The sequence below is a fragment of the Arachis stenosperma genome, chromosome 6 (genome assembly GCF_014773155.1).
Source record: "Arachis stenosperma cultivar V10309 chromosome 6, arast.V10309.gnm1.PFL2, whole genome shotgun sequence".
In the NCBI taxonomy this organism is placed as follows: domain Eukaryota; kingdom Viridiplantae; phylum Streptophyta; class Magnoliopsida; order Fabales; family Fabaceae; genus Arachis; species Arachis stenosperma.
This window is the reverse complement of record NC_080382.1, coordinates 98,210,054-98,217,198: the sequence shown is the minus strand read 5'-3', so window position 1 is coordinate 98,217,198 and position 7,145 is coordinate 98,210,054. Positions and strand designations below refer to the sequence as shown.

General features: G+C 37.9%; 1 pseudogene; it reads left to right on the top strand.

Moving 5' to 3' along the window:
- The first annotated feature begins 5,253 nt into the window (after nucleotides 1-5,253).
- On the top strand, nucleotides 5,254-6,818 carry LOC130934318 (protein LONGIFOLIA 2-like; annotated as a pseudogene).
- Nucleotides 6,819-7,145: the final 327 nt, after the last annotated feature.

Genomic DNA, 7,145 nt, shown 5'->3' with positions numbered 1-7,145 from the left:
CGTAGACACCGGCGCCGACTCGAATATCATGTTTCGCAACGTGTTCAATGCCTTGGGTCTTCGAGACGCCGATTTAAAGACGCACCAACACGGTGTAGTAGGATTGGGCGACCACTTCATCAAGCCCGATGGGATAATCTCCTTGCCGGTATCCGTAGGACTAGGACGGGAGAGAAGGTCGGTAATGGCGGAGTTCGTGGTTCTGCGAGACTCCACGGCTTACAATATCATCCTAGGAAGAAAGACTATCAACGATCTCGGAGCAGTGATCAGTACAAAGATGCTGGTAATGAAGTTCGTCGCTGACGACGAATCCATGGGATCTATAAAGGGAGACTTGGAAATGGCAATCGCCTGCGACAATGCCAGCCTCTCCTTGAGAAATAAATCCAAAGAGGCATCGGGAGTATTCCTTTCCGACCTGGACGCTAGGGTTGACGACAAGCCTAGACCCGAGCCCGAGGGGAACCTAGAAAAATTCAGTGTCGGCGACTCCGAGGAGAAGTTCACCTTTGTGAACAGAAACCTCCCGCACAACTTGAAAGAACCTCTAATGAAAACGATCCGGGCTAATGCCATTCGAGCTGAAGAACGCTGAGGCCAACTACCAAAGGTTGATGAATGATCGCACGGAATCGTGATCCACACTTTTCACAATTCCATGGCAATTAACTAGCAAGTGCACTGGGTCGTCCAAGTAATAAACCTTACATGAATAAGGGTCGATCCCACGGAGATTGTCGGCTTGAAGCAAGCTATGGTCATCCTAGTTGATCTCAGTCGGGCAGATTCAATTGATTATGAGATTTTGTAAACTAGATAATAAATAAAACAGAAAATAAAATAGAGATACTTATGTAATTCATTGGTGGGAGTTTCAGATAAGCGTTTGGAGATGCTTTATTCCTTCTAAACTTCTGCTTTCCTATTACCTCCATTCACTCATGCGCACTCCCTTCCATGGCAAGCTGTAAGATCCTCTCAGTGAAAATGGTCCGGCTACGGTTTCTGTACGGCTAATCAACTGTCAGATTTCTCGTCTCGGATGAAAAATACCAGGCACAGCTACCGCAGGGCTAATCATCTGGCGGTTCTTATGTCAGAATAAGACCTTTATCCTTTTGCACACTGTCACTGTGCCCAACATTCGCAAGTTTGAAGCTCTTCACAGTCATCCCTTCCTAGATCCTACTCGGAATACCACAGACAAGGTTTAGACTTTCCGGATCTCAGGAATGCTGTCTGTTGTTCTAGCCTATACCACGAAGGTTCTGATCTCAGATTCAGATGCTCTATTGTCAGGAGAGACGATGTTAATCGTTGATTAGAGACCCAAGAGAGTATACTCCAGCTGGCGTTCAATGACTACGTTGAACATCATGTAGACTGCTGTGGTTGTCAGGCACGCGGATCTTGGCTAAGCGATTACTGAAGATAGTGGGTGATTGTCACGGGTCACTCCTTCAATCTTGACTTAACTGAATTAAGTACGAGAGTATATCTTAGAGAAGAAGTAGGCGTGAATTGAAGAAAAAATAATAATACTTGCATTAATTCATGAGAAACAGTAGAGCTCCTCACCTTAATCTATGAGGTATAGAAACTCCACCGTTGAAAATACATAAGAACAAGGTCTAGGCATGGCCGAATTGCCAGCCTCCTATACGTGCAACATATGATTAAAGATAGACAAAAGATGATAAATAAATCTCTAAAAGTAGTTTATATACTAAGCTAGTAAACTAGGTTTACAGAAAATGAGTAACTAAGTGCAGATAGTGCAGAAATCCACTTCCGGAGCCCACTTGGTGTGTGTTTGGGCTGAGCCTTGAAGCTTTCACATGCATAGGCCATTCTTGGAGTTAAACTCCAGCTTTGGTGCCAGTTCTGGCGTTTTACTCCAGAAAAAGGGTTTCTGGGTGGCGTTTGAACGCCAGTTCGGGCCATCAAATCTCAGGCAAAGTATAGACTATTATACATTGCTGGAAAGCCCAGGATGTCTACTTTCCAACGCAATTGAGAGCGCGCCAATTGGGTTTCTGTAGCTCCAAAAAATCTACTTCGAGTGCATGGAGGTCAGAATCCAACAGCATCTGCAGTCCTTTCTCAGTCTCTGAATCAGATTTTTGCTCAGGTCCCTCAATTTCAACCAGAAAATACCTGAAATCACAGAAAAATACACAAACTCATAGTAAAGTCCAGAAATGTGATTTTTGCATAAAAACTAATAAAAATATAATAAAAACTACCTAAAACATATTAAAAACTATGTAAAAACAATGCCAAAAAGCGTATAAATTATCCGCTCATCACAACACCAAACTTAAATTGTTGCTTGTCCCCAAGCAACTGAAAACAAAATATAATAAAAAGAAGAGAATATACAATAAATCTCAAAATATCAACGAAGCTTAGTTCTAATTAGATGAGCGGGACTAGTAGCTTTTTGCTTCTGAACAGTTTTGGCATCTCACTTTATCCTTTGAGGTTCAGAACGATTGGCATCTATAGGAACTCAGATTTAAAATAGTGTTATTGATTCTCCTAGTTTAGTATGTTGATTCTTGAACACAGCTACTTTATGAGTCTTGGCCGTGACTCTAAGCATCTTGTTTTCCAGTATTACAACTGGATACATAAATGCCACAGACACATAACTGGGTGAACCTTTTCAAATTGTGACTCAGCTTTGCTAAAGTCCCCAGTTAGAGGTGTCCAGAGTTCTTAAGCACACTCTTTTTGCATTGGATCACGAATTTAACCACTCAGTCTCAAGCTTTTCACTTGGACCTTCATAACACAAGCACATGGATAGGGATAGCTTGCTTTAGCCGCTTATGCCAGAATTTTATTCCTTTGGACCCTCCTATCCATTAATGCTCAAAGCCTTGGATCCTTTTTCTACCCTTGCCTTTTGGTTTAAAGGGCTATTTGGCTTTTTCTGCTTGTTTTTTCTTTCTTTTTTTTCGCTATTTTTTTTCGCAAGCTTTATTTTTCACTGCTTTTTCTTGCTTCAAGAATCAATTTTATGATTTTTCAGATTATCAATAACATTTTTCTTTTTTCATCATTCTTTCAAGAGCCAACAATTTGAACATTCATAAACTTCACTATCAAAAAATATGCACTGTTCAAGCATTCATTCAGAAAACAAAAAGTATTGTCACCACATCAAAATAATCAAACTAATTTCAAGATAAATTTCGAAATTCATGTACTTCTTGTTCTTTTATAATTAAGAACATTTTTCATTTAAGAAAGGTGAAGGATTCATGGAATTTATTCATAGCTTTAAGACATAGATACTATGCACTAATGATTATGTAATAAAGACACAAACATAGACAAGACATAAAGCACAAAAATTGAAATACAGAAAATTAAGAACAAGGAAATTAAAGAACGGGTCCAGCTTAGTGATAGCGGCTAGTTCTTCCTCTTGAAGTTCTTCTGGAGTGGTTGAGCTCCTCAATGCCTCTTCCTTGTCTTTGTTGCTCTTCCCTCACGGCTCTTTGGTCCTCTCTAATTTCATGGAGGATAATGGAGTGCTCTTGGTGCTCCATCCTTAGTTGCTCCACGTTGGAACTCAAATCTCCTAAAGAGGTGTTGAGTTGCTCCCAATAGTTGTGTGGAGGAAAATACATTCCTTGAGGTATCTCAGGGATTTCTTGATGAGGGACTTCCTCATGCTTTAGTTGAGGTCCATGAGTGGGATCTCTTGTTTGCTCCATCCTCCTTTTAGTAATGGGCTTGTCCTCTTCAATGAGGGTGTCTTCCTCTATGACAATTCCAGCTAAATTGTATAGGTGACAAATGAGATGAGGGAAGGCTAACCTTGCCAAAGTGGAAGGTTTGTCAGCTAATTTTGGTATTCTTGACTTGAATTGTCAAGATATATTTTGTAGATTAAGGCAGCAAGGTGTAATAGATCAAAGGTTCATTTTTGTTTTAATGTATCGAGTTACATGTTACTATTTTTTGTTCTTATGTAATAAATGTAACTCTCTGATTTTGTTCATCTAATTCTGAGTCATGTTAAATATTATAAAAGGGGAGTATAGATTCTGAAAAAAACTTCGTGGGTAAAAAACTCAGTGGGTAATTTTGAGTCATTTAACTCCACTATTTATATGTACGTTTTTATAGTACTCTATCATTACTCAATATGATATAAAACCAAATTAACAAAAATGGGTTCAAGACACAAGACTAATCTCACATATTTGTCTTGAAATAAGACAAGTTCTTGCTTACATTTTCTGTTCAACAGAATAACTAAAGCGATAATTGAGACCAATTAATAGAGCTCCAACAAAAGATACTAATAAAATTTTGAATTGAATCTAAATTTAAATGCCACAGTAGTTAATAAAATTTTGAATTGAATCTAAATTTAAATGCCACAGTAGTTAATAAAATTTTGAATTGAATCTAAATTTAAATTTCTCATCAAATTTATGCCTCAAAGGAAAAATATACAACATATTATCGCTAAAATGGAATAACTACATCAACTACATTCCTAATTTTTCTTCATTAGATATATAACTACATGCTTTCTATTAGACTAAATGAAAATAAGGATTGGCCTTATGAAATTGGACCCTATAACACAAGGAGGAACAAAAACCGGCCTAAATACAGGCAAATACAAATTACAATGGCAGTGGGATGGATCCTCTGAGAGATTCCCAAAACTATCTTGGAGATTTTGAAGAGATACATCTCCTACATGAGACTAACTTCAGCAATGCTCTTTGTTTTCGGGTTCGAATTTTCAAGCGAGACAGCTGCCAATGCAATCAAATAAATCAATAATGTGTACAGTAATCAAAGCAAATGCAAAACAAAATCTAAAAATATGCACTTTCACCAACACAATCACAACATATGAAGCTAAAGCATAAAAATTACAAACATATGCATCAAAAAAAGTTTCTCCTGTTTCTGAGTTTTCAATGATTTGTTTGCCTATAAGTGTTGAGCACTTGAAGTTCTTATAAAGCCTAGAAGAATTTATACATTCCCAAGTGATACATGATTCTACAAATAATAACAATAATATATCAAATATAAGATTTGGGATTTTTCACAAATATTTTAAAGCTTCTGAGCAATAGACACCCATATTTCTGTGATAAATAAAAGTGCTCCCTGTTTATGCTCAACTTAAATTTGTATACAGTTATATTTAGGCAGCATTAGTAAGAACCAGAAACTCTTAAGAGAGCATCAAGTATTGTAGCAAAGTTAATGGGACTGGAAGAACTCCCAGATTGCACACAAGCTTGTGATACTTCTTCGCAGATGTCTTGCATGAGTGATGGATATAACCAACACCAAAGTCCAGTTCCCCTCATAACAAGAAACCAATGCTTGGGGACTTCTAGAAGGGACAATGCCTTAATCGGAAATTCACGATTTTCACTTGAACCAATCCTATGGAGGCAACCTGATGCAAGCCAAGATCCTGATTTACAAGTTTCCAAGGGAAGTGAGACTTTGACAACAGCTTCAAAACCCTCCCACTCTGTATATGGTGAAATTGAGAAAAGGATTGCAGATCTTCAGTTTAAAAATTCAGGAAAGGATCTCAGAGCCCTTAAGCAAATTCTGGAAGCAATGTAGAGATACAAAGATTCACTAGATATTACAAGAGACCAGGAAACAAATTACCCTTCTGACAGAAGTCTGGGTGAAAGCTCGGAACTACAGACCCCAAGACAACAGACCAACCCAACATTTGTCACTGATGATATTTCAAGTTCACCCCGGGGTAGAAAGTTTCCAATTATCATCATGAAGCCAGCACAAATCTCAAGGAAATCCAATGTCGCTACCAAAGAAATGAATAATGGCAAATCAGGCTGCATCAAGTTTTCTACCAATGATCCCAAAAATGGAAGATTGCTTGATTATATTGAAAGTCAAACAGCAAAAGGAACCAGTTCAACAAATCCTTTTAGTCAACGCTTCCATTCTGCAGATAAGAGTAAAATGAAGAAAACTTCAAAATTAATGCAAGCCTCAAAAGTCCTTCAGGTCATCAATGGAGAGGACACCAATAACTCCAGCCATACAGCAGAGACTAGAAGCCCAAGAGTACAAAATAAGTTCGGTTTTGAGAAGCGTTCACCTACAAACTAATCATCAGAGTCCAAAAGTAAAAGAAGACAACACAAGCAATCATCAGAGTCATTGTCCCTAAGTTCCACCCCTAAGCAAAAAGTTTGTACCTTGCAGCAAAGAAATGAAGGCTTCAGCAAGATCCGGTGTCAAAAGAGGAACTTTAAGCATCAAGTTGATGTTATTTCCTCAAATGTTGACAGCAACAGAAGCATGGATTCTCACCGTGACATAGAGGGCACCCAAGCTGATCATTCTGAAAGCAACAACAGCATTTCCATTCAACAGGTGACTCACATGAATCAAAATGTAAGTATTTCTTCCTCCCATTATACAATGGTTGCCCATAAGCATAAAGTACTAGGTTTAATATTCTTTCATTGATCAGACTGCTACAAAGGAGCTAAGCAAGGAAAGTGCTACGGCCATGATAACAGTTAATTTAGAACAACAAAGTCCAGTTTCTATTCTTGATCTGTAATTTTACAGTGAAGACCCACCTTCTCCAATTAAAAAGAAGACAGAAACCTCAAAAAATTTAGGTATATTCTACACTTAATTTTTTGTGATATTCACATAAAATCATCTATAAGAAAGGAGTTTGGATTACATTTTAACTCTTTCATATTTACATTTCTACAGATGAAGCTTTAGCCACTCCTGATAACATAGGGCATGTGATGAGCGGATAATTTGTACGCTTTTTGGCATTGTTTTTAGTATATTTCTAGTATGTTCTAGTTAGTTTTTAGTATATTTTTATTAGTTTTTAGTTAAAATTCACTTTTCTGGACTTTACTATAAGTTTGTGTGTTTTTCTGTGATTTCAGGTATTTTCTGGCTGAAATTGAGGGACCTGAGCAAAAATCTGATTCAGAGACTAAAAAGGACTGCAGATGCTGTTGGATTCTGACCTCCCTGCACTCGAAGTGGATTTTCTGGAGCTACAGAAGCCCAATTGGCGCGCTCTCAACGGCGTTGGAAAGTAGACATCCTGGGCTTTTCAGCAATATATGATA